Here is a 25,676-nt window from a genome sequence, read left to right on the forward strand (position 1 = left end):
GATGTCAACTGACTTTTATGAGTTTCTTAACTAATAGCATAACCCCTCCTCCCTTCCTATCCTGTCTATCCTTTCTGTAGACGTTGTACTTCCCAAATTCCAGTTCTGCATTACTTATATCTGTGTGACACCACATCTCTGATATCCCAACAATATCTGCCTTTGATGCTTTGAGCAATACCTCAAATTCATCAAATTTATCTACCAAACTCCTAGCACTGGTGTACACGCAAGTATACATGCACCTGTTCCTATTCTTAGCTACCCTAACACAACCCATGTGTTTACTTATACCACAATGACTCCCAGCAGTCTGAAATATCCTGCATCTTGTTTTCCAGGCTTCTGCTCATTCCAATAGAAGCAGTGCAAGAATCACTTTCACCTGTGCCAGTGGCTACTGTTAATCTATTAGTCCTTGTATCCCCCCAAGCTAGCAGTTTTCCGACACACCTAATACTGCCTCGATAGAATCAGCAAATATTCTTGCACCCTTTCTATTTAAGTGTATCCCATCCCTGTAGAAGCAGTCTCTCCTGTTAACAAATACAGACCAATCTGAAAAAAATTTATCCCTTGAACCTTGCACAATCTTTCCAGGGCCGAATTGATGGACAAGACTCTCATCATATACTCCCTCCTATCGTGTCTGGGCAGAATTGCAGGCACTTTCAAATTCAACCCTAATTCACGGCTTTTTTTCAACAGTGACCTGTACTTGTTAAGTAATTCTGCTGGTCTCCTACTCTTAATATCATTAGTGCCAACGTGTACAACTATATCACCTTTTGTGCCCTTAAAAAGATGATATCCGCTCCACAACGTCATCAACCTTTGCCCCTGGCAGACATACCCTGGTCCTGTTCCACCTATCCTTTTTACAAAGTATGTTCCCTGGACAATAGGGTCACCAACAACTACTAGTTCTTGTGGGACCAGCGCATTCTGCATTGGGGGTTGCAGCTGTGTTGCAAGATGGCCAAGTGCAAGCTCTGGCGTTGATGTGGGCAGCTGAGAGCTTGATGGGCCTCTCAATTTAGATCCTTCGAGGGCATCCACCCTGTCCTTCAAGCTCTCATATAGGCCCATAACAATGCTGAGGCGGTGCCTGATTTCCTTGCATTCTTTACATCGTGCACACACACACAAAGACATTCCCCTTGGCAATATTATGTTCCATACCCGATTGCCCCATAAACATCATGCAAGCAGTGCATTTTAAAGGCTGTGTTTCAGAGGGCAATTGCCCCCATCAGTTTTCTTGAGCCACAGCACTCCCATTAGCTTGAGCCTTTTGCTTTGCTGCTCTAGTCTGAGTCATGATTTCGATTTAATTTCAATTTCAATACAAAATTAGAACCCTAATCTTGTATCCCAACACAGTTATATTTTGACCAATGGCCCAAGAGAAGCTTGAATAGCTTAATCAATTTGGCCTTTTTTGCTCAGAACTGATTTTTTATTTCTAAACGAAAATCTCCGATCTGCATGCGATAATTTATTTGAAACAAAAATTCATGAATAGTGAAAATAGAACTCTGACCTGTAAAAGTGGCTTACAACAAAAGTTCCCCTGACCACCAAAAAATAAATGTCTTCTATAACTTTCGTGACCATATTTTCTTGGAGAAAATAAAGGACACACCCAAAACAAAATGCAGGACAAACTTGAGAAAATAAAGGACAAATCTGAAATAAGTTCATAAGGATAAAAAAATTGAAAAAATTGTTTATTTCTATTACTTTGTTTTGCAAAGTAATGTTTAAGAGCTAAACTAAGAAAAACTTTACAAGAATATTTCACAAAATGCATATTTAAATAAAAATATCTAACATCAAATATATGTAAATTTATTTTAAAAAGTCAACTTAATTTTCATATTTTTCACATGAATGTACTTTTTTTTTTAAATATCACACTCATCTTTTAAAAACTCATAAAACTGCATACAACTCATACCAAAATTGCATTCAGTATATATGCATGCTTCCACTCTTTCAACTTTTAGTTGTGTTTTTTCACTGTTCCACATATTTATTACTGAAAATATTTTCTCAGTAGGAGCATTTGATCCAGGGAGATATAGGCAAAATTCTACGATTTTTAAGATATTTGTTTATCAATAAAATATCTAAATATTTCAACCCACTTATGATGGAAGTAATGTGTTAAAACTATTATTTTTAGGCCACTAGAATAATTAAATTCATCTGCCGTACTGTGTCTTATGTCTGTTAATTGCATGTGTTCTATGGTTGATTTGTCTATTTTTGTGACGTAAAAACCGAGTTTCTGGGGGAAAAAAACCTTGCTATCTACGCCTCAGACCAGACCGATTAACTCAGCCACAGAGTGAAAAAAGCCCATTAAAGTTCCTGGCATCATCGACAAGATTCGAACCTGGGCGTTTTCCACCTGGTGTGGGGAGGACAGTGATGATACCACTGGGCTACCCGCACAGCCACTTATGATGGCAAAGTGTAAAGTGTTCGATGTCTAACGGCCACACAATGCAGAGATGGGTTCCCCCCCCATCTCTGCATTGTGTACTCTTTTTTGTGTATCACAGAACTCTGTGAAGGCCAGAGGTTTAAAAAGTGTAATGTGTGTGTTGTGTAGTTTCGTCTTATTTTGTTCTTCTGCCATTTAGCTGTTGGGACCCTAGTGGGACCCCCTGTTGCCCTGTTAGAACGAGAAGCCTCACATTCCCCAATAAACAGGCAGAACTGATTAATTATTAAATGTTAATAGGGTAATCGTGGGATATTTAGGATAAATTACAAAACCATATTCATTTGGAACCCACGGTGTTAATTAATGAAGAGAAGAAAATCTTATTTTCCAGGGAGAAAATGTGGGTGTGTTGCACAACTTGTTGCTCTAGTGGGCTCTGGCATGCCTCTCAACAGTGTGGGTGGAAGAAGAGTAAGGGTTCCTGAGTTCATGCATGCAGAGGTACTTAAAGGAGTTTTATTGCCATGGTGGAGATGGGATGGAGATCTGTTTTGCTGGACGATTCCCAAAAAAGGTAATGTTTAGAGCAAATGTGCATTCTTGGGTGACTATCATTGTGACGTAGAACGAGAGAACCACAGTATATAAAGGGTTCTGGGAGTCACCAAAGGAGAGAGAGAGAGAAGCAGCAGAGAAGGGCTTTTTGGCAATGTGTGTGGGTGGTGCTGGCAGTCGGGACCGTTATGGCTTCAGTTACTGCAACCCATAAGAAAGATTGAGAAGCTGAAACAAAAGTCTTGAGGCTCAGAAAGGACCAAGCCTAAAGAAGAGGTTTCATAACCTACTTTATAGAAACCAATCTAACCTTGTAAGCAAACTATTTCTTTCATGAAAATATCTGTAATAGAATAACTAGCTTAAACTAAATGCTTCCCTCCTGAATATTTAAACTCTTAATTTAACAATGAAAGGAAATTTCTCGCATGTTATACAGGAGTCTTACAGCAAGTACTGTTAGAATAAGAAATTGGAGTGAAACTATTCACATTACAATAGATGTAAGATAGTTTAAAGTAATGAGAACATGTAATAGAGGGTGATAAAAACACCAAGAGTATTTTGCCTAAGGTTCTTCTGTTACACAACCTTCTGCTCTATGTTGAAGTATTTTGTGAACATCGTAGCATGTTAGCTAATAGTACTATGCTAAACAAGAATGCTAATAAACGAATAGTTCCAGAGATGCTAGAATTTTGTATACTATAAAGATGTTTTGTTAATACAAATTATAACTCTAAACAAATTCATGTAGTTATTATGAATGTAAACTTGGAAGCAATATATATATATCTTTACTTTTACAATAATAATTAGGTAGGGTGAAAATGTACTGTATACATGTTTATCATTTAATAAATATTGGTATGTGTTATTTCATGTCTTGTTCTCACTACCGATACTCTTAACATGGCAGAAGAAACAAGTACAAACCAGTAAAGAGTTACGCGGGATTGAATAAGTCTTCATGACTATTCAATTTAATCACAATGCAGGTCATATGCTGCAGTGGTCAAGGGCCTCTAAATCCAGACCACTGAGTGCTGAGACCAAGTCCTAACTGGACGATCATGTCATTCATAGCAAAAGTAATATGGCCAAAAGTAAAGGGAGAAAACAAAAAGCACCACCAAACACCACAAGAGAGAGACCTGCTTCAAGATAGTTTTCATGTCCAGGATGGAAAATGTAGAGTAGCTGTATAGTCGTGACCAGTAGGGAAATATAGTGACCATGGGAGATCTGATGACATCAGTCACAGAGAAAGCATCGTTTCAGACACCTCAAGACACCTGATTATTTTGCCGGGAGACCAAGCTTTTCCACGTTTTCTCAAGAGCCTTTTTATCAGCAGCAAACAGTGGCTAGAAACAAATACACTCCCTGTCCACAAGTTGGGAAGTCCTTTCACAGTAGGGTCAATAATCACTTCAAATTCAACACAAATTCAAATACTTTTAACACAAGACCTAGAGAAACATCATACAATAATAATTCAGAACAGAAAATCTAGGGGGATAAATTAGGGACAAATAAATCATATGGGGATCTCTTCACATTGGCAGTTTAGGGATAGGTCAGGTTGACAACGAAAGTTTTCCAAACAATATTCGGGGAAACAGAGCAGAACACAGCATGTTTACAGAAAGTAATAATACTGATCTGCCATTATTAGAGAGATTAATACAAGATATAAAAACAAGGTTTGTTATTGATAGTGGGGCATCAATCACCCTTACTGGCACAGAAAATTTTGACAAAATTAAACATTATAGATCTTTAAAGCAGAGTCCTCCTGACATTACAATATGTGAGATTGCTGGAAACATAATACCTTTAAATACAAAAATCAGTGTAAAGTTAACTTTGGATGGAAAGTCATTCATGGTTGATGCCTTTATGGCCTTAGATAGGTTGATCCTTGATACCACTTGATTTTAGGGTTGGATGTTTACGGAAATTTTCTTTTATATCAGACTCAGGGAAGAGAATTTTAAAATCTGTACCACTTGGGATTTGCATAAGAGAAATAGGGGTACGAGAACGAATCATGGGTGGCCAAAAACCCTGTGTTGGAAAATTAACCTCAAAACACATCATTCCATCTAATACAGAGACAGTAGTAACTATTCAGTGTGCAAATACATTTCATCCAGGACAGTTGGTTCTGGTAGAGCCCAACTATGACCTAGGTAGTAACGAATTCGCAGCTAGAAATTCTTTGGACAAGTTGCCCAGCAACAGAAAAGTTACAGTTTTGGCAAACACATCACTGAGCCACTGCACCTCACAGAAGGAATGGCATTAGCAAAAGTAGAATGTATTAATAAAAAAAAATTAATTAGATAGTATGAATCAGTGCTGTAATACTCAATAAAAAAAAAGTAAATTGCAGCCATTATCAACCCACTGCAGGATGGAAGCCTCAACAATTCATGCTGAGGGAAATGGACCATAACATACCACGCTGGTCCAGTGCAGGTTGGCAGATCGACTGTATTTAGCAGTGAGGGGCTTGAACCCCGGTCTACTCAAAGAGCGTGTGCTACTGCACTCCCGCTCCTGACCACTCGGCTATGGAGGCCTTCAATACATGAGATTAATTTTGCAGGCAAACAAAGGAGCATTAAGAAATCATCTCCAGTGTCAATGGAAGATTCTGAACTGGGCTATTTTACTGTTTATGAATGCCAAGAACTGGTTAAGCTACTAAATAGGTACAGAGATGTTTTTGCCAAATCTCCTCCCCAATTGGGTCGATCCACTCTATGCAACACAATAAATTAGAAGACTTCCAATCAAACAGAGCCTATCACATGCTCTATGCCTTGCAACAGGAGGTTGAAAACCAGGTTGATGAATTATTGGATGTACGTATAATTTCACTGAGTGTGTCATTGTATTCTGCACCTATTGTAATGGTGAAAAAACTAGATAGTTCGTTTGTATGTGCATTGATTTTCGTAAGCTCAATGCCAAAGCTTGGAGACAATTTTCCAATTCCTGAGATTACAGAAAATCTGGGAAAAGCACGTTACTATATGCTGATCAAGTTACAACTTGATCTTCAGTTGGGGTTCTGGCAGATTCCTGTCCATCCTGCAAACAAGCAAAAAGCACCCTTTATAACTGGGCATGATTTTTCAGTTCGAGAAATTGCCATTCGGGTAAAAAAATACTCCGACAACATTTGTGAGGGCCATGGCTATTGTTCTTCTAGATTTTAGAAAAGAATCCATCTTCTGCTATCTGTATGACGTTATCATCACTAGCGAGGATTTCAAAACATATGGGAACATTGGAAATGGTCATCCAATGCTTGAGACAATATGACCTTAAACTCAAATCATCCAAATGCGAATTCTTGAAGCAGGAGATAACTTATCTCAGACATCAAGCAGTTCAGATTGGGGTCCTCCTGGAAATATGGCTGCTATCAAGAATTGTTTGCCCCCTAAGACAGTCAAGCAGGTGAGAAGATTCTTATGGATGACTGGATTTTATAGAAAGTTTATCAAGGACTATGCAGAAGTATCTCGACCATTAACGAATCTCACCAAGAAAGATACATCTTTTGTTTGGAATGAAACGACACAGTCTGCGTTTGAAAAATTGAAAACAGCTCGGATATCAGAACCATTACTGATCTATCCGGATTTCTCCAAGCCTTTCTTTTTAAGCATCTATGCGATCTCAGGAGTTTTAGAGCAATAATCAAAAATGGCTCCAGACAGCCAATTGCATACACAAATAGATTACCGAAGCACGCTGAGAAATCATATAGTACTGTTGAAAAGGAGAGCCTGGTAGGTGTGTTTTCGATCTCACAGTTCAGAGCTTACTTATATGCGAGGAAGTTTGTCATAATTTCAGACAACACAGCATTCAAATATCTACTGCAATTGAAGAAATCAATGCCTTGATTAACTTGATGGAATCTGATGCTGCAATATTATTATTTCTCGGTTAGAATATCGGCTGGGTCGTTTACACTCAAATGTGGATTTCCTTGACCAATGCCAAGACCAAGGAAGAACAAGGTCTTTAAAGCTGTCTACAATGGTTAAGGTGTAAAGCCAGAAGAGAAAAGAAGAAATATAAAAAAAAAAACTGATATATTTCTCTTTCATCAACAGAAATGTGAAAGGAATCAGTACTAAAATGGAAAGTTTTAATCAGTGTTAATTAGGATTCACAAGATGTATCTACTTTGGGAAGATACACATAGGAGAAATCAGGAGTCGACCTTGACTCCTAGCAAGTACCTTCATTTGGATGAACTCTAATAGTGCTATTTATGTGACGTGCAGTGCTATGTATCACAGAGGATTAGTTTCCCCTGGAGAACAGTGCAGTGTCCCAACCTTCCAGACAGGGAAGCCTGAGAGTTCCTCCAACAAAAACTACTCTAGTTGACAGGTAAGGAATAAGTGCAGTAATGCTGAACTAAAACGTTCAACGTCATGGGAAGAAAATCAGCAGTAAATATCGGACTGCAGATGATTGGACAAATGTCCAAATGATTAATGTTATTCAAAACCAATTAGAATTTTGTTGAGAGGGATAATTCTTTTAATTATGAATGCGTATATAAGTAAGTGTTAATCTTAGCTTTAACATATAGTAACCTTATATTATACCATAGTAAAATTTTTTTTCAATATTTCATTGTGTTTTTTGAATTCCTAAATGATAAGAACACATACTAATACCTGTTTTCTTATTGTTTCATGATCTATTCTTGAAAAATCTGGAGAACTATATGGGGAAAAATGTATTAAGTGAATTGGTGCCAAAGACTCAGTGACTGTGGAAGAAGAAAAGTGTTATCATACTCCAGAGACAAAAAGAAAAGAGAGAAGAACCCTATTAAGAAAAAGGAAATGGTTCAATGAACCTTTTTCCGCTTCATCAATTTTTTATCACAGTTGTGTAAACATAACTTCTAAAGAGAAAAGCAACAATTGACTAATTTACCAGATGATGTTATACAGACTAGAACTTTATCTTGTTTAAGATGAGGCAAGACCAGTTCAGGCACTCGTGTGCTCAGACACATACATTATTCAAGTATTTATGTCATTCTGTTCAAGCTATCCATATCATTTTAAATATAGGTTAGTGTTTAATTATGCTATATTAGGGTAGCCAGACACTCAGGTGTTACTATTATCTAAATATTTATGTGGTTCATATAATATAGATATTGAGCTTAATCTAGGCCAGTTTTGATTTGTGAAGGAAGGAAGCATATCCAAAATTATTTATACGCCTTTCATCTTCCACAGGCAGGATTTTTGGATGTGGAACTTTCGCCGCTGTATCTGGAAAAATTCTGAGTGGGGCAGCAGAGAGTGTTAGAACGAGAAGTCTTGCATTCCTCTGATAAACAGGCAGAACTAATTAATTATTAAAATGCTATCTTGGGATATTTAGGATAAATTACTAAACCATATTCGTTTGGTACCCATGGTATTAATTAGTGAACAGAAGAAAATCTCATATTCCAGGGAGAAAGTGTGGGTGTACGGGATATTGCACGGCTTCTTGCTCTTCTTGTCTTGCCTCTCAACAGTGTGGGCGGAAGGAGAGTAAATAAATAAATATTCGATTTATACTCTGGCACGATAACCAAGTCAGTAGAGTTTACAATAAATCGTCAACTGGTCCACTCAAGGAACGTGAGCTCTTCCTATGTACTCTTGCCCCTAACAACTCGGCTACGTCAGGCCTAAGGGTTCCTGAGTTCATGCCCGCAGAGGCACTTAAAGGGGTTTTATTGCCACAGTGGAGATGGGATGGAGAGTTGTTTCGCGGGACAATTAGCAAAAAAGGTAATGTTTAGAGCAAATGTGCATTCTTGGACAACTCTATCCTTGTGACGTAGAACAAGAGAACCACAGTATATAAACGGTTCTGGGAGTCACCAAAGGAGAGAGAGAAGCAGCAGAGAAGGTTTTTTTGGCAATGTGTAGGGAGAGGTCGCAGTCGGGATCGTTCCAGTGGGTTGCAGTAACTGAAGCCGTAAGAAAGATCGAGAAGCTCAAACAAAAGTCTTGAGGCTAAGAAAGGACCACACCCTAGTTTCCACCAGAGCGAAGGAGATGTCATAACCTGCTTTGGAGAAACCGATCTAACATGGTAAGCAAACTGTTTCTTTCATGTGAATTAATTTTTGTTTTTGTTATTTGGTTTTTAGGAGCATTAGCAACTAAGGCCATATTGATCCGGGGATATGCAGTGGTTATTCCCTGACCTTTCCGCATCCTCCGTATTTGGTGGTCACGGGCTCAAACCCCGGTCTAATCAAGAAACGTGTGCTATGCACTGCTACTCCTGCCCACCTGGCTAAGGAGGTGCCCATGTGAATGAAAATGTCTGCAATAGAATAACTAGCTTAAACTATATGCTTCCTTCTTGAATATTTTAAACTCGTAATTTAACAATGAAAGGAAATTTCTTGCATGGTTTCGGTTACACAGGAGTCCAGTCTTACAGCAAGATAATTTTAGAATAAGACATTGGAGTGAAACTATTCATAGTTTGGTTAGCAATGATTATTTTCTACAAATCATAAAGACATTGGAACGTTATATTTAATTGGTGAATTTAAAACGAATGTCCATAAAGAATTTTATAAATACCTTTTAAATAACTTTTTAACTGTATACCATGTAAAAGATAATGAAAATAATTACGGAATGAAATTTTTATTCCATAAAACAGCAGTTCCCAAACTCTGGGCAGCAAAATATTTTAAATTTTCGAGGGAAACACAGTGGCCATCTGTCGGACACCGCGCAAAACTACCAACTTGAGGTAGTTCTTTACTTTCAACATTTCTTATTAAGTTGTTTGGACCTAACTACTTAATAAACTCAACTGTTAGGTATTTCTTTTGGTCTAGGTGCACTGTGAAAAATTACTGAGACACTAAGGGTGCCATGATCCGAGAAAGTTTAGGAACCTCTGACATAAGATACACAATGGAGAAACAATTTTTTACGGAAATACTTGAACAGAGTCGTTTGAACAGTGTTGACTTTCCTCTTTTCATCAATCAATTTCTGATGGCCGACAAGAATCTTCTCTGGGCCCTGGTGAAATAAATATCACAAAGAACCTCTAACCTTTTAAATTGTAATTCAACAGATAAGTAATCTTGTGAAGAACTGTATTTTATAGCATTATGAATTTGGTAATAAAGAACGGCTTTTTTTGTACTGTGGGAGGTGTGATTCAAAGTGTAGATATTTACCTGTGTGTATTTTTCCAAAAAATCTTGGTTCCCAGTTTGATGCCTGTTTTGTATATTGTGAGGTTAAGGAAATTGATTTGATTGTTATCTTCTGTTTCAAGTGTATATTTTAATCTATCATGTATTGAGTTGAATTTAATAAAGAGATTATCAATTGTAGTTCTATTTCCTATTAAGAGTATGTCGTCTGCATAACGTATATATAGTTTAATCCCTGAAGGGTAAGGCTGTAGTATTTGGTGTTCTATGGTTGCTAAATAAATCTCAGATAAGGGGGCAGAAATTCCTAGACCCATGGGGAGGCCGAATATTTGTTAAAATATTTGGTTATGAAACCGGAAGTGTCTAGCATCCAGTAAGAATGAAGTAAGTTCTAAGTTCTAACTTTTACTAAAAAGGAGGATAGGTTGGGAAAGGCAGATTTGCTAAAGGAAACTATTATTCTTAGGGGGTGGCCAGGTTTGTGTAATTTGGTGAGGCCAAACATATGTGGGAGAATGCTGTTGCATATACGGATTTGCTGTAGTGTGTGTAAATTAATTTCTTTATTGGATCTTAGTCTCCTGTAGAAATGCTTTCATTTTTAGCCCTTTCGCTTACCCATAAGAACTATTCTATACTTTTGTCACAGCCTTTATATTTAGGATTTCGTCACTCCCTCAGAGATAGCTGCGTTTCATTTTCGTTTTCACATGCGCAATCAACATTGCCCCAGGGGATGCGGTCGGTGGAATGCTATACCACCGTTCAGTGTCCAGTCAATTAGTTTTGTCAGGTAATTCTCCCGATTGTAACGGGGAGGCGTCAAACACAATAGCTGAAGAACCGCGAAGGGAGAACACAACTTTTGTCAGAGAAAGATGAGTAACCAGAACAAGTAACGTGATTTCTTATGCAATCAGAATCCTATAAACACATTAACTGTCATTTCGACATTCTGTGCATAGAAGTGAATCAATTTATGTCTGACAACCCCAGTGAAAATGACAGAAACTGCACTATACAAATATGGGATTTCCTTTCTCCACATAACATATCATTTTTGGTAGTGTTTTATTCAGAAAGTTTTATTCTCTGCCTTACATAATTAACCTGTGCAACCAGAACAGGTCATGTGAAACACAGGGAGGGGTATGCAGAGGTGTATATATATATATATATATATATATATATGAAAAGGGGATAGCAAACCGGGGAATTTTTGGTCAGATTTTTGTGAGATTGGAGTAGTTGTTCGAGTTTCAAGAGGCTTGGAGAGTTGGAAGAGACTCCTAGAGCCAAGTGTAGTCAGCAGAGCCTTGAAGAGCGCCAGATAAAGAAAACTGAGGAAGACGGCAGATCTTGTCAATTGAACAGATATCCCTAAAACCGTATTTATGGAGCAAAGAGTCAAGCCTAGAAGTGTTGAGGAAGAGCGGAAACTTGTTGGTAAGTTGACCAGTATTTACTAGAACAAACTAAACTAAATCCCTCACAGCCAATTCTCCCCTCTCTAATTTTACCCTTATTCACAGACCTCTCTCCTCATGGACACATTCTGACAATTGTTTTTATCAACTCATAGTAATTAGGATTTAACAGATAATGTGACTTGTCAAAATACTAATTATAACTGTTAAGTTGCCATATTTTCCTATTCTAGCATTAGAACAGTTGTATGTTATGACAGGCACCAATCATTTTGAATACTTGTGAGAGCAACAAGTACAACATGCGGTTTATATTTTAGATAATGATGCTAAACTACCCTTAATTACTGGATTTACAAGATATGGGGGCAACATTTCTAGTGGATACAGGCACCAGTGTAGAAGTGATGAGCAGATGTATATGTATATGTGATAAAATTAAGCATGATAAATCACTGAATCTAAGGTCTCCAAGACCTGACCGTAACTGGGGTTTCTGGTTACGTTTTTCCTATACACACTGAAGTGACGGTAAATCTTCAGTTAGATAATGCACCCTTTCTGGAAAATGTTTTGGTAGCTTCAGGAAATTTTAAAGGACAATACGATATAAATGAAAGGTGTTTAAGCACAGAATTCAATTGACTGGCCAGTAAATCAATTAACAAAATCAAACAGCCTATAGAGTTCCTTTTTAATTGAAAGATGAAGTGTCCGAAGGCAGGTCAATGAACTTTTGGAGTCAAATATCATTGAACCCAGTTGTTCATCATACTCAGCACCGATTGTTCTTGTGAAAAAAAAGGCTCAATTTCACCGGCTTTGTGTGAATTTTCATAAATTAAGCGCTAAAACTATCTCTGACAATTTCCCTATTTCTAATCCTACCGTTTTCCCCTATTTCTAAGTTCCCAGACAAGCGTGTTATTTCACCTCATTAGACTTGCAATCTGGATTTCATCAAATCGAAGTCCATCCAGCAGATTGTCATAAAACAGCTTTTACAACTGGTGAATCCTTAGTCGAATACAATAAAATGCCTTTTGGTTTAAAATATGCCCCCTCGTCATTCATACGAGTGATGTCCTTGGTATTACTGGACTTGGGAAAGCAGTCAATTTTTGTGTATCTGGATGATATAATCGTCACTTTGTCCGACTTTGATTCACATCTGAAGTTACAGAAAGTCTTCCAGTGTCTAAGAGAATATGATCTGAAGTTGAAGCCTAAGAAATGTGAATTTCTAAAAGAACATTTATGACATCTTGGCCAGTTGGTTAGTGGGGACGGTATTCATCCAGATCCGGCCAATATCGCTGCAATCAGAGACTGTCGACTCCACACGGATGGTTAAACAGGTCCGTTCTTTTCTTTGAATGGCAGACTTCTACAGAAAATTCATCCCAAATTTTGCTGAAATTTCCCGTCCTCTCATGCAGCTTACTAAAAAGAAAACACTTTCTGTTTGGGACAGTTCCACTCAGCAGGCCTTTGACCAGCTGAAAACTGTTTTGATCAACCCTTCTCTGTTAGTTTACCAGATTTCACTAAACCTTTCGTTGTTTCGGCTGACGCCTCATTCTATGCTATTGCTGCGTGTTTAGAATTGCAATCGGATGAAAATTCAAGACAGCCAGTTCCCTACACTTCTAGACTGTTGAAGAAATCAGAATTGATGTATAGTACTACAGAAAAGGAAGCTTTGGTGATTGTTTTCGCAGTGACGCAGTTCAGACCTTTTCTGGTATCCAATCATTTCACACTGATAACGGATCATCAACTGTTGAGTTTTTTGCTTCATCTGAAAAATACCTCACCACATCTAGCATGGTGGAACATGTTGTTACAAGAGTATGACTACAAAATTGTTTACCGCCCTGGTAAATCGCATTCAAATGCAGACTTTCTTTCTAGACCAGTGTTGGAAGAGGAAAATCAGAAAAGGACAAGGAGACAAAAAACTACTGAGTTAGTCACTCCTATTTCAGCAGATGTTACCATGGAATCACTAGTTATGCCCCACCATTGGAGTCAAATATCATTGAACCCAGTTGTTCATCATACTCAGCACCGATTGCAGAAGTTAATTGAACAGTTGGAGGGAGCCTGCCAAATGCCCATAAAAATCCTAGATTCCTTCTATCTGAGTGAAGATGGAATATTATATCATTATACTCTATCTGACCCTAAAGCTACACGGGATGAACCAATTGAACAATTAGTGGTCCTCATTAGCTTAAAGACAGAAGTGTTGAAGTCATGCCATGATAATGTTCTCAGTGGGACATTTAGCACTACAGAAGACTTTAGAGAAAATCAGGAAAATTTTTTTTGGGTAGGCATGTATAGTGATGTCAAAAATTATATTGAGTCAAGCCCATTTTGTTTGGAACATAAAGGTTATAACCCAAAAGCTAAAGGAGCCCTGATGAGAGTCCCAGTTGAACTCACCTTGGGTAAGAGTGTCCTTGGACATTTTAGGACCTCTTCCAATGACTCTGAGAGGACAAAAATATCTATTGTTAGCAGTGGATAATTTTACCCATTATGCTGAAGTGATTCCACTCCAGATTCAGAAAGCAGATGAAGTAGCCACAGCTTTTATAAACTTAAATGAACCAGTTTATTTGTAGTACCGACTTTCACCCTAGGAGTAAACAGATAGACAAGACTTCCTACACGAATATCCTTATCTACGGCTACTGTTGCTCTGCATTGTTCTTGCTTCTGCACTGCTTCCTCTAAATGTTCAGAAACAATTTCATAAGTTCTCTTAAGTCGTGCAGACATCTGTTCCGAATAATTTTCCAATGATGCATAAGTTTGCCTTACTTTTGCATGCCGCAGATCAGACAGCAGCACTAAGTCTCTACCATAGATTAAAAAGTTGGGCGATTCCTGAGTAGCACTGTGAGTTGCATGCATGATACACAGCAACTGCTAGTGGAACCATCACATCCCAATCTGATTGGGCATCATTCACCACATGGGACAAAATATTTGCTAAAGTGCGATTCACACGTTCAACTTTAGCATTGCACTGGGGGTGAAAAGATGATGTGTGAGAAACTAAATATACACGAACTCCACACATCATCTTTTCACTCCCAGTGCAAAGCTAAAGTTGAACGTCTGAATCGCACTTTAGCAAAAATTTTGTCCCATGTGGTGAATGATGCCCAATCAGATTGGGATGTGATGGTTCCACTAGCAGTTGCTGTGTATCATGCTGCAACTCACAGTGCTACTCAGGAATCGCCCAACTTTTAAATCTATGGTAGAGACTTAATGCTGCCGTCTGATCTGTGGCATGCAAAAGTAAGGCAAACTTATGCATCATTGGAAAATTATTCGGAACAGATGTGTGCGCGACTTAAGAGAACTTATGAAATTGTTTCTGAACATTTAGAGGAAGCAGTGCAGAAGCAAGAACAACGCAGAGCAACAGTAGCGTAGATAAGAATATTCATGTAGGAAGTCTTGTCTATCTGTTTACTCCTAGGGTAAAAGTCAGCACTACAAAGAAACTGCTTCAATCAAACTCAGGCCCTTACCGGGTACTCAGTCAACCTTCATTGGTTAACTATGAAATACAGAATCTGTATAACCCAAGAGACAAGCAGATAGTGCATGTAGATCGATTAACGAAAGTAGTAGATAGAAAAGTTTTTCCTGAACTTAGAGTAGAAGAATCAGAAGGTAGTGAGTCACAAGATGAGATGTGTACAGAGACAGTGCCTAAAGAAACATGGATCTTTGATGATCCCACCTATAGACCCCAAACCTGTGATACTACAACAGACTAAAACGCTAAGCTTGCCCGTGTCAATTCTGTTGTCTTCTCTCCCAAATAGGAATCAGAATAGACAATCACAGATATAGCAGTATGAGGAGTCAGACAAAACCGCCCATATGCCAACCCAGTCACGTGGTTTTAATTTGTGCAGTTACAGTCGGGTGACCTATACCCCACACCACGTAGTAACCCTTATTCCCCCATCACAAAATGAAGTGATAATTCCCGAATCACCTTCTGATAGAAGAGTGCAAACAGAACAGAGTAGCCCCTCTCGTGAAACGGAGATGCAGAGAAACAAACCTCCAGATCATAATATTGAAGAACAAAGAAGTGCAGATCAATGGAGTGGAATAGATAGGACTATTCAGTGGATGCTAGGTCCATTCGCTTCTAGATTGGATTCATAAAATAGTGAAAAAGGGTTTTAATTTGGCGGGCCTAATTAGAGATGCGTGGAGAGATCCTAGAAACCCTCGTGCAATGCAAAACGTGCAAAATAAACAACAGGCCCTATGGGAAAAATAGGGTTAGGTGCCGACCACACAAGATTAAATACACATTTGTAACCAAAACATTACCAAACACAATAAATTTTTTTTTTTTTTTTTTTTTTTATGAAAACCCCAAACACGAAAGGTATCAAAACCTATAGTACTCAGTACCGTGCATGGGTTGAAGGAGAAGTATGGGGGGAGGGGATGCCGGAAACTTTGCTCTAGAGACTAAACATGGGTTTCACCACTTCAAGCCTCCAATAAGCAAAGTGGTGGTATTTCACCGGTTGATGAAAGTCATCTACCACCTACAAATAATCGCAACAAAATACTTATATATTTTATTATGACTATTACGTAATAAAATAATGCTAATGCTTTTGCTTCTATCATAAGCAAACTTGTTTTTTGTTTGATTTTCTATCCAAACTGATGACAGCCGTTCCATCTCTTCCAATTCTTTGTGTCTTAATCTAATGGATTTTAATTACACTTTGAGTTGTTCCTGCAATGAAAGTTGTTTTTATTTTCTCTGCATTCTTTGTAATTCTCAGCATTGCCTCATTTAGGTCTGTAGCACGTGCAATGTCACATGGTCTTTCATTTTGCTCAAAGCGTTTCACAATTTCACATTTTTTCTCTATCGACAGACTGGCCATAAGCCTTACCGGGGGAAACCCCGGTGGGCCGGAGGCCGGTGTGATTTTGGCCATAAACCATAGTATGAAGCCACTATAAATTTTCCCGGGTAAGAATTTTTGATCCAGTCCACCTGTTTATCGATATTGCTTTTCTTTTTCGCTCTGAATCTGTAGTGTCTTCACCAGGATGCTTCCTTTTCACACCTTTTAAGTATTTTACTCATTTTTAGGGAATAAAACACAATTACAAAACGAGGAGGTACGCTTGATACACGTAAACAAAGCTGCGCGCGTGTAGCAACTGAATAAACAACACCATAAAGGCAGAGACACTATTAACACCTCACTGGCTCACATTTTACTAAAGCACATTTCTGGGTGTTATTACCATAAAACAATAAAAACAATTTCCAGTTGCGTTCCTGCTAGTGGAATCTGTTATAAACTGGTAGTAAACTCAATCTAATTGCATCTGCAATTATACCGATAGCTGGAATTGTGTTGATTTTTACATTATTATGGTGAAATGTGTTTCCCCTTCGCTGATATAAAAAACAAATACATTTTCAGAATCTTCTCTTCATTCCTATCGTGTTGGGTTTGGTTGGGGTGATTCTGCATTCGACTGCCATTTCTTGTAAACACAAAGGCAAATCGTGCATAAGTGAATCGGTTCGTGTTATATAAGATATCGTTCCCCTATTTATAAATCATGTATGATCAAATTCGTGTAGTGTCAACACATGTTATACGAGGACTGACTGTACTAAAAAAATCGTAAGAGTAAGATTTTGGGTAATAAGAAAGTTTTAAGAGGAGGAGGCTCATTAGTATGTTCCCTGTCTTGAGAGAGAAGGACAATTGTTTTTATGAAGAAGTACACTAGAGTGATAGTTTTTTTTCTCTTTATAGGTCGGTTTTCGTGTCCCGAAATAAGGATGACTCTGAGTCAGAAATGCTTGCTGAAAATGATGGTGTTAGGATCGTTTTTTGTGTTTTGTCAAGCTGATATCGAACTGTGTCAGGTGAAACATGGAGTATACATGTGTGAGATGACTACACCCTCTGTTATATAAATTGATTCCACAGAACAGTTGTTCCATCATGAATTGTGGAAATTGCCTGAAGCAATGGGTGTCTAGAATTCTTCTTAAAAGTGGCACTTTGATCTTGTCAGCCCATTTTATGCTAAAACAATCGTTAAAAGAAAATGGCACTTCAGCCATTTATGAGTGCCAGAGAGAGATGGCAAAAATTTTGAATGCGGCAAGGAATGCTGCAAAGCAAGTCTTGAATACTGTTACGAAGCTGAATGTGATCAACAGGCTTCATGTGCGTGCCAGAGACAACCAGCCGAAACCTATTGGCTGGCAGAATGTGGATTACAGACAGTGAGGAATCCGCCGATTGTTTCCTACAGAATGTGTTTGACACCACCGATGAAGTATTTGGATCAGGTTGGACACATGAGACATTTGTTGTCGGATGAACAGGCGTATTTTGAAGAGCAGGAATTAGAAGTCATGTTCACAGACCCAATTTTCACTACATTAGAGAAAGGTACCTTAATAATAAGAAAGTTTGGTAATGAAAGAACTTTTGTAATAGATAAGGAACCTTTACAGGCAGAAGTACCACGTGAGTTCTTGTTATCCCCAGGCCCATTGAATTTTCGGTTTGTATCCCAAGAAGGAAAGGTGGTACAAGGTATGATACATTTGGCAGGAAGGGATGAATGTAAGAGAATGGTTTGTATTTTTTGTTGGGAGCTGATTAACAATAGACACTGTTTCACACCTATTGTAACTTACATAATATACCTAATTTTGGGTGCTCTGGCAGTAACAATTGTTTGGTACTCCAAATTTGTCATCAAATCAGTAGCACAAACGGTCAAGGGATATTTCATGCTGATCAGTGCCATGTGGAGAATGTTTCATACTGCCTGGCACTTCGTGAGCTTAGTAGGCCTTTCAACCAGTTCAGCTGTTATAACAACTACAGAAAGAGTGCATGAATACTTGGAAGAACATATTCCCATAGAGCCGAGACCACTGTTGTGAGTTACGCCTGTGCAGATACTTTTGTACTTATCAACACTCATACTTTTAGTTGATTCAACATGTACCAATCATCAGATTTTGCATGCCAAAATAAAAGAATGTCAAGCAGACTTATCTCAACCATGTAGAACTCCACCAAAGCCTGTGTGACTTTATTAAACTTGGAATACAAGCAATGCATATGGTTTGTTTCTGATGCCAAACAAACTCTTTTCCAGTTACAGTTAACTTTTAAGCAAGTGCAGCGTCACTGGCAGACAAAACGAATGTATTACACTTGCCCTACAGAATTGCATCTCATAAGTGGGTGGCTCGTCCACAGAATGCCTATTGTGCATGGAGCCTGCATTGCGTTCCTGGCTACCACTTTGAAGCAATAATTAAGGAATACTTGAGCTGCCCAGGAATTACAAACTGTATTGCAGGAGACTGATTCAAATTGCCTCATTATTGATAGTCAGTCCTGTTTGCACTATCGAGTTTGGTTGGTGCCTGATTTCACACGGGTCTATCAAGTTCAAAAAATTGAAGGAGTTACTTGTAGATATATAGTGGAAGTGCAACCCCGTGCTAACAAAACTGTGGAAACCATTTTGCTATCACACGAAATAACATTGAAATTCAAGTTCTAGTAACGTTTAATCAACCCACCAACATTCTTGAACATCATTTGATCTTAAGAGTTGGTTATAGTAGTGAAGCATATCTAGATCAGGCAGCCTTGGTGTCCCGACCAAAGTATGGAGAAATCGGCGACATACAATCAAATTATAGTGTCTCCAAACAGTTTATTTTTGATGCCGGATGATACAGTTCCAGTTTTATGAAGAAAAGGTTAGATGTCAGAAAAGTGAATCTTATTTGGAACAGATGGTCTCTAGCAAAATTAATAAACTCCCAAAAACTCAAATGCCACACCAGTTAGAATTTGAGCCTTCTGGCAGACTCACATCGAAGTGCTACAATCAGCTCCATTAACATTAGAAATATCATTTTTTGAATTTGAATTTTACTATTTGGAAACCCATACAGTGTGTCCTAAATTCATAGAAGATATTACCAAGCCAATTGGGTGCTTTGCATGTGATACACTAGCTACTCTCACATTCCAAGCGTTTTCAACATGCCTCTCTGGAACAGTTTCTGTAAACTTGCAAAATGTCATGTTAAATGTCATAATGAGAACCTGTGTCTAGTTGCATGCACTATCACAGCCTGCAGACAGAATTTTGTTTAGAAGACCCAAAGCTACAAGTGAACCATCCAAACTTCTCAAGTTTCACACATATCAAGTTACGCCTCTGATCAGTCACCATGGACAGTGTGGTTTCATCAATTAATTGAGGGAGATTCCATTTTCTGGATCAAAATACCTATTATACTAGTATCTATGGCTCTGTTAGGAATATTTGTTGTTTCTTTATGCATGGCATATTTTCGCAAATAAATCAATAATACCAATTTTTTTCGAAAAGGAAGGAAAAGGAATTTAAGGATGTGATTGTGTGACTGAGAGAGCACAAGAAGAGTGAATGGGTTGTGCGAATGCAAAAGTGAAAAAAAGGGGATGAGGAGAGGGAGAGAGAGAGAGAGAGAGAGAGAGTGAATGGATGGAATTATTCCTCCTGTTGGTATATATTTTTTTCTTTCTTCCCTTTCTCTCTCTATCCCTCTCCCATCCACAGTCACTTCATTATGGAAGAATCTGGTAGGTCTCCTGTTTATGATATGGCCCTCCTGCATTTCATCTGTGCATTGGATTTGTGGAGGAATGACACGTGCTTCCCGATTTCAAAGTGCCCCTCAAGATTTCACCACAGCGGAGTTAGTGCTAACCCCTGAGATCGCCGAGCTCTGCCAAGAGTGCACAGTGGCATGATCACTGGTAAAAAAGAGAAAATGCGGCGTTACGGAGTCACAGGAAATGTGTTTTCCCAGCCAGGCACTGGATCCGTGCACAGAAGTCTCCCAACCGACGGTAATAAGGTTTTCCCCACACATGTATGCCACAACTGGACATCCACAGAAGATGTTAACCATTCCATTCTCCAGTTGGGCTGTCATTGATGTTTGTTTTGTGAGGGATCGTGAAGGTCCGCTTGCCCTGGAGGAAATTGCATTGACCACCTGCGATAATCAAAATGTGGTGTCTATCTGTAATCTAGAGACCTTTACATCCTGATGTTTTGGGGCATGGATTAATCCCATGGTAGGTCCCTACCGGGTAATCTTTACGGACAGAAGGGAGAAGGCTCAAAGTCTTCAAGGCACCCTGCCTTTTAAAACGGTGCTTAATATCTGGCACTTCTCCTGTCCCAACGAGGAAGCACTCCCGGAGGTGAGAGACCATAAATTCCAATGCCCCTGGGATCACCCACAAAGGTTTTGTGCTGTGCACTCAGTTGAAGTTTGTGCCCAGTGGCTTGAGTTCAAGGGTGTGGCTGCGATGCGGCATGCAACACTCCCGGCTGAGTGATGTGAACTCTTGGTGCACTTATTATTATGTAATTCATATACTCTGTATACTCTTTGCCATATATTTTGTAGCCATATATATAGCTTGTTTTGGTAAATTGTATAAAAAAATATATATTTTTTTTATGTAGGTTAGGATATAATTAAGAATCAGACATTATCAATGTCTATCATATTGTAATTACCGTTGAGGTGTCCAACAGACAGAGATAACTTGTCATAGGAAATTGTACACCAATTATGATGATATTCATATATTTAGACCCTATTAGAGATGATATATGTTTAGTTCAGACAGAAATATATCATCTGTCAGGAATAATTATGCAATGATTAGGTCATTTTGTATTCATTGTTATATGAATGATACTGTTATCAATTAATCAAGTACAATGTCAAATATATATATTCTTTTTTGATGGTTTACTCAATACAGGTGTTTGAAGTCTTGAACATTTTTTTTGTTGTATAGCTAAACCCTAATCATATATTTCAGAGAATAGCTAACATATATTGTGTTTATCCTAATATATAATTATACTTGTTAAATAACCTTATATGTAATATGTATTGTCTTAGATGTATGTCACAGACTTGAATTGTCTAGTAGTTGATATACATCTTACTTTGCAATTAGTATAGAAAAGAACAGATATTGATTCTTTGATTGCTCTATTTCATGTAATGTTCCTGTGCCGAGTCAAAGTGCGATAAAGAAGATACATCCTGAGAATTCTTTAAGAAGAAAGTTTCCAGTGTTTTCAGAACCAACAATGGACAGTCTAATAAGCATTCCGGTGCTTCAAATTTCAAATATCGACATTCCAAACCCAGAGAACATTCTGTGCAACTGTTATTTTGAAAAGAAAAATAAAAGTGTTGACCCATTGGAGGAAAAAAAAAAAACAGTTACCCTAAAGACATTGGACACATGATAAACCAAATAATACTCATCCTTAATTGTGTTAAAAAAAAAACTGTTTTCTTCTGAATAGTTTTGTAGAAGATCTTGGTGATGCTCTGTTTTTCCAACCAAGGGAAGATTGTTAGATATTCAGTGTACACAAAGGTATCATTGTATGTTCCTAGATGACTCAGGAAATTCTGAAAATATTAGGTGAACACCTATTATTCTCTTTAGTTTCTACTTGTCCGGTTAAGACCAACCTAGTTATGTAAGAGAGATGTTTGTGTCTACCCCCCCCCCCCCCACTGTAAGATTTCATGTTTCCACATTTACTTCAAAAAGAAACTTGTAAATTTTGAGCATGTGAAATTTTCTTTCCCCCTTGCTCAAAATTTTTGGCCGTAGAGAGAGGAGTATAAAAATGCTTTCATTTTTAGCCCTTTCACTTACCCATAAGAAGTATTCTATGCTTCAAGATGCCTTATACTTTTGTTACGGCCTTTATATTTAGTATTTCATCACTCCCTCGGAGATAGCTGCATTTCACTTTCGTTTTCGCACGTGCAATCAACATCGCCACAAGGGATGGGGTCGATGGAATGCTATACCACCGTTCAGTGTCCAGTCAATTAGTGACGTCAGGTCATTGCCCCAATTGTAACGGGCAAGCATCGAACACGTAATAGCCTCAAGAACGGCAAACGGAGAACATGACTTTTGTCAGAGAAAGGTGAGTAACCAGAACAAGAAACAATTTCTTACGCAATCAGAATCCTATAAACACATTAACTGTCATTTCACCATTCTATGGGTAGAAGTGAATCAATTTATGTCTGACAACCCCACTGAAAACGACAGAAACTACCCTATACAAATATGGGATTTCCTTTCTCCACATAACATATCATTTTTTAGTAGTGTCCAGTCGCAATAGATGACAGTTCCTAAGTTTTATTCTCTGCCCCACGTAATTAACCCGTGAAACCAGAACAGGTCATGGGAAACACAGGAAGGGGGACGTGGAGGTATATATATATATGAAAAGGGGGATAGCAAAAAGGGGACTTTTTGGTTAGATTTTTGAGAGGTTGGAGTAGTTATTGGAGTTTCAAGAGGTTTGGAGAGTTCGAAGAGACTCCTAGTAATTAGGATTTAACAGATAATGTGACTTGTCAACTCAGTTGTCAAAATACTGATTATAACTGCTAAGTTGACATATTTTCCTATTCTAGCATTAGAACAGTTGTATGTTATGAGAGGCACCAATCATTTTGAATACTTGTGAGAGCAATGAGGGAAAAGCCCACATGAAGAACACTGTTAATCTGTTACCTCAATAGCAGCAATATTTTAACCTGCTATCTAGTTTGTACCCAAGCAGTCTTATACAATTGTTACCCAAATCATGACCAATTCTTTAATGATTAATTGTACAATTTTTAATAAACCTTGTTTTGTTATTGATTTTGCCTTGTGACAATTCTCTGCTACACATAACTCACTGAACAAGTTATGCGGTGCTTTGGAGCCCAATCACATAGAAAGAAGCCCAAAGTATAGACACAATGCAATCTTTGATGCTGCGAGCTTGCTCTGAGTGTCAATCTGAGTGTGTCTTGAGGACACAAGATTTTTGTCCTAATATAAATTGCTAGACAATCATATGAAACCCAAGTTTTCTGGATGCAAATATTAGTGTCTGATCTTGCTGGAAGCCGAGTGATTCACAGAGCACGTTGATTGGCAAGCACACACTATAACGGAAACACCTGTGGAACAGTCCTTAAGATAACATCAAGCTTATTTTTTTAGTTTGGAGTTGTTATATGCATTATAAATTTTATATGTCTTGGCCGGAGAGGATTTGTTTCATTTTGTCGATATAGGCACTTTTATCTAGAATTAAAATTGTGTCACCTTTGTTGGCTTTTTGTATAATAATGTTAGGAATATTCCGTAGTTTTTGTATGTCTAAGAGTTGTTTTTTCATGTTGAGTTGGGGGGGTGAATTTTGAATTATTAAAGGCGTTGGTTTTGTGCATGATTCGCCATTTATCAGGGTGGATTTCGAGCTTAGTTTATAACTGTATGATGCAATATTTTATGGGATAATGGTGGTCCCTTATAGCAAAGTTAAACCCATATTGCCATAATTGAGTCCAATCATATTGGTACTTTAAGAAATTTTATAACTAGATCTTATGTATAGCTTAGCTTAATTTTCAGCACTCACCTCATAGTAATCCGCTTAGCTGGTGGAGGGTTTTACCACATACATAGTGGTTATAGGATTCTAATACTTCATGGGGATTATGGGTTTAAATTAAGTTATGGGGTAAAAAAATTTTTTAAGAATGGAGGGTGCACCTTCCATGGTTGCCTAATTAAATTAAATTAAATGAAGAGAAAAAAGGAAAGGAAAATATAAGCTAATAATCGCGCACGAGCGACTTTCGAGTTTCCTCGTCTTCAGTTAGCTATAGTGGAGGGGGGGAAGAGAGCGCGCTTGTGTTATATACGGGTTGGGTTCCCGAAATGCATTTCAGTGCACGTGGAAATTTAATACGTGCTAAATTCCAAATGGGGGAAAAATTGGCGGGAATCTTTTTGTTTAACACGTTGAGTGATGTATGGCGCTTAAACCATTCAATAACGAGGGCTTCGTTTTCAAGGATTTTGTAGCTAGAATTTAATTTAATTACTGTGATGGCTGAATCGATGAATGGATTGTGATTTTGAGATTGGACATGTTGTGTTAGTTCTGTACTTGCCGAATTAGTTTTGAAGCTATTAAAGTGGTAGTATGCACGCGTGTTGGAAATTTTTGATGTCCCGAATTTTGCTGTTGTACTGCCTATGTAACATGCTTGGCATCTGATCAAATATATAATGTTGTTGTGGTCTTGTGTCTCGTACTCGTGTGTTGTTTTGTATGAGTTGAATTTGGAACTTAATTTGTTGTAAGATGTGAATATTAATTTGATGTCTGTATTTTTAAAAATCTGTTGAAGTCTCCTAGCATATTGTTGATAATATGGGAGCGCGATAAGGGGTTTATGTATCTTATTCTTGTTCACGTGGTTAATAATTTTGTTTGGGTTATTAGTGTTATTATGAACTTTGGTGATGGTTTCTTTTATTAGTTGTGGTGGGTATTTTCTGTCGATGAATTTTTTGGTGAGGTATTGTAATTCTACAGATAGGTCTGTTTGTGTGTGGCTATATTTTACAGCGTTGTATATCTGGTTGTATAGAACTGCTTTTTTGATGTATAGAGGGTGGTGTGAGTGGTAATGTAAGAATTTTCCTGTATGCGTGTTTTTCCTGTATATTTTGGTGCCTAAAGATGTGTTTATTTTGTATATAGTGAGGTTTAGAAAATTAATTTTATTATCGTTTTCTACTTCGAGGGTAAATTTGAGTCTTTCGTGTGTTGTGTTGAAGGTGTTCAGTAAAGTGTCGATGGTGGTTCTGTTGCCTATTAAGAGGACGTCGTCTGCATACCTCATGTATAGTTTAATTCCTGGAGGAAAGGGTTGGAGAATTTTTTCTTCGATGGATGCGAGGTAGATCTCGGATAAAGGGGCAGAGATACCGAGGCCCATGGGAAGGCCGAA

The sequence above is a fragment of the Mastigoproctus giganteus genome, chromosome 2, assembly GCF_048544385.1.
Source record: "Mastigoproctus giganteus isolate SK-2022 chromosome 2, ASM4854438v1, whole genome shotgun sequence".
Lineage (NCBI taxonomy): Eukaryota > Metazoa > Arthropoda > Arachnida > Uropygi > Thelyphonidae > Mastigoproctus > Mastigoproctus giganteus.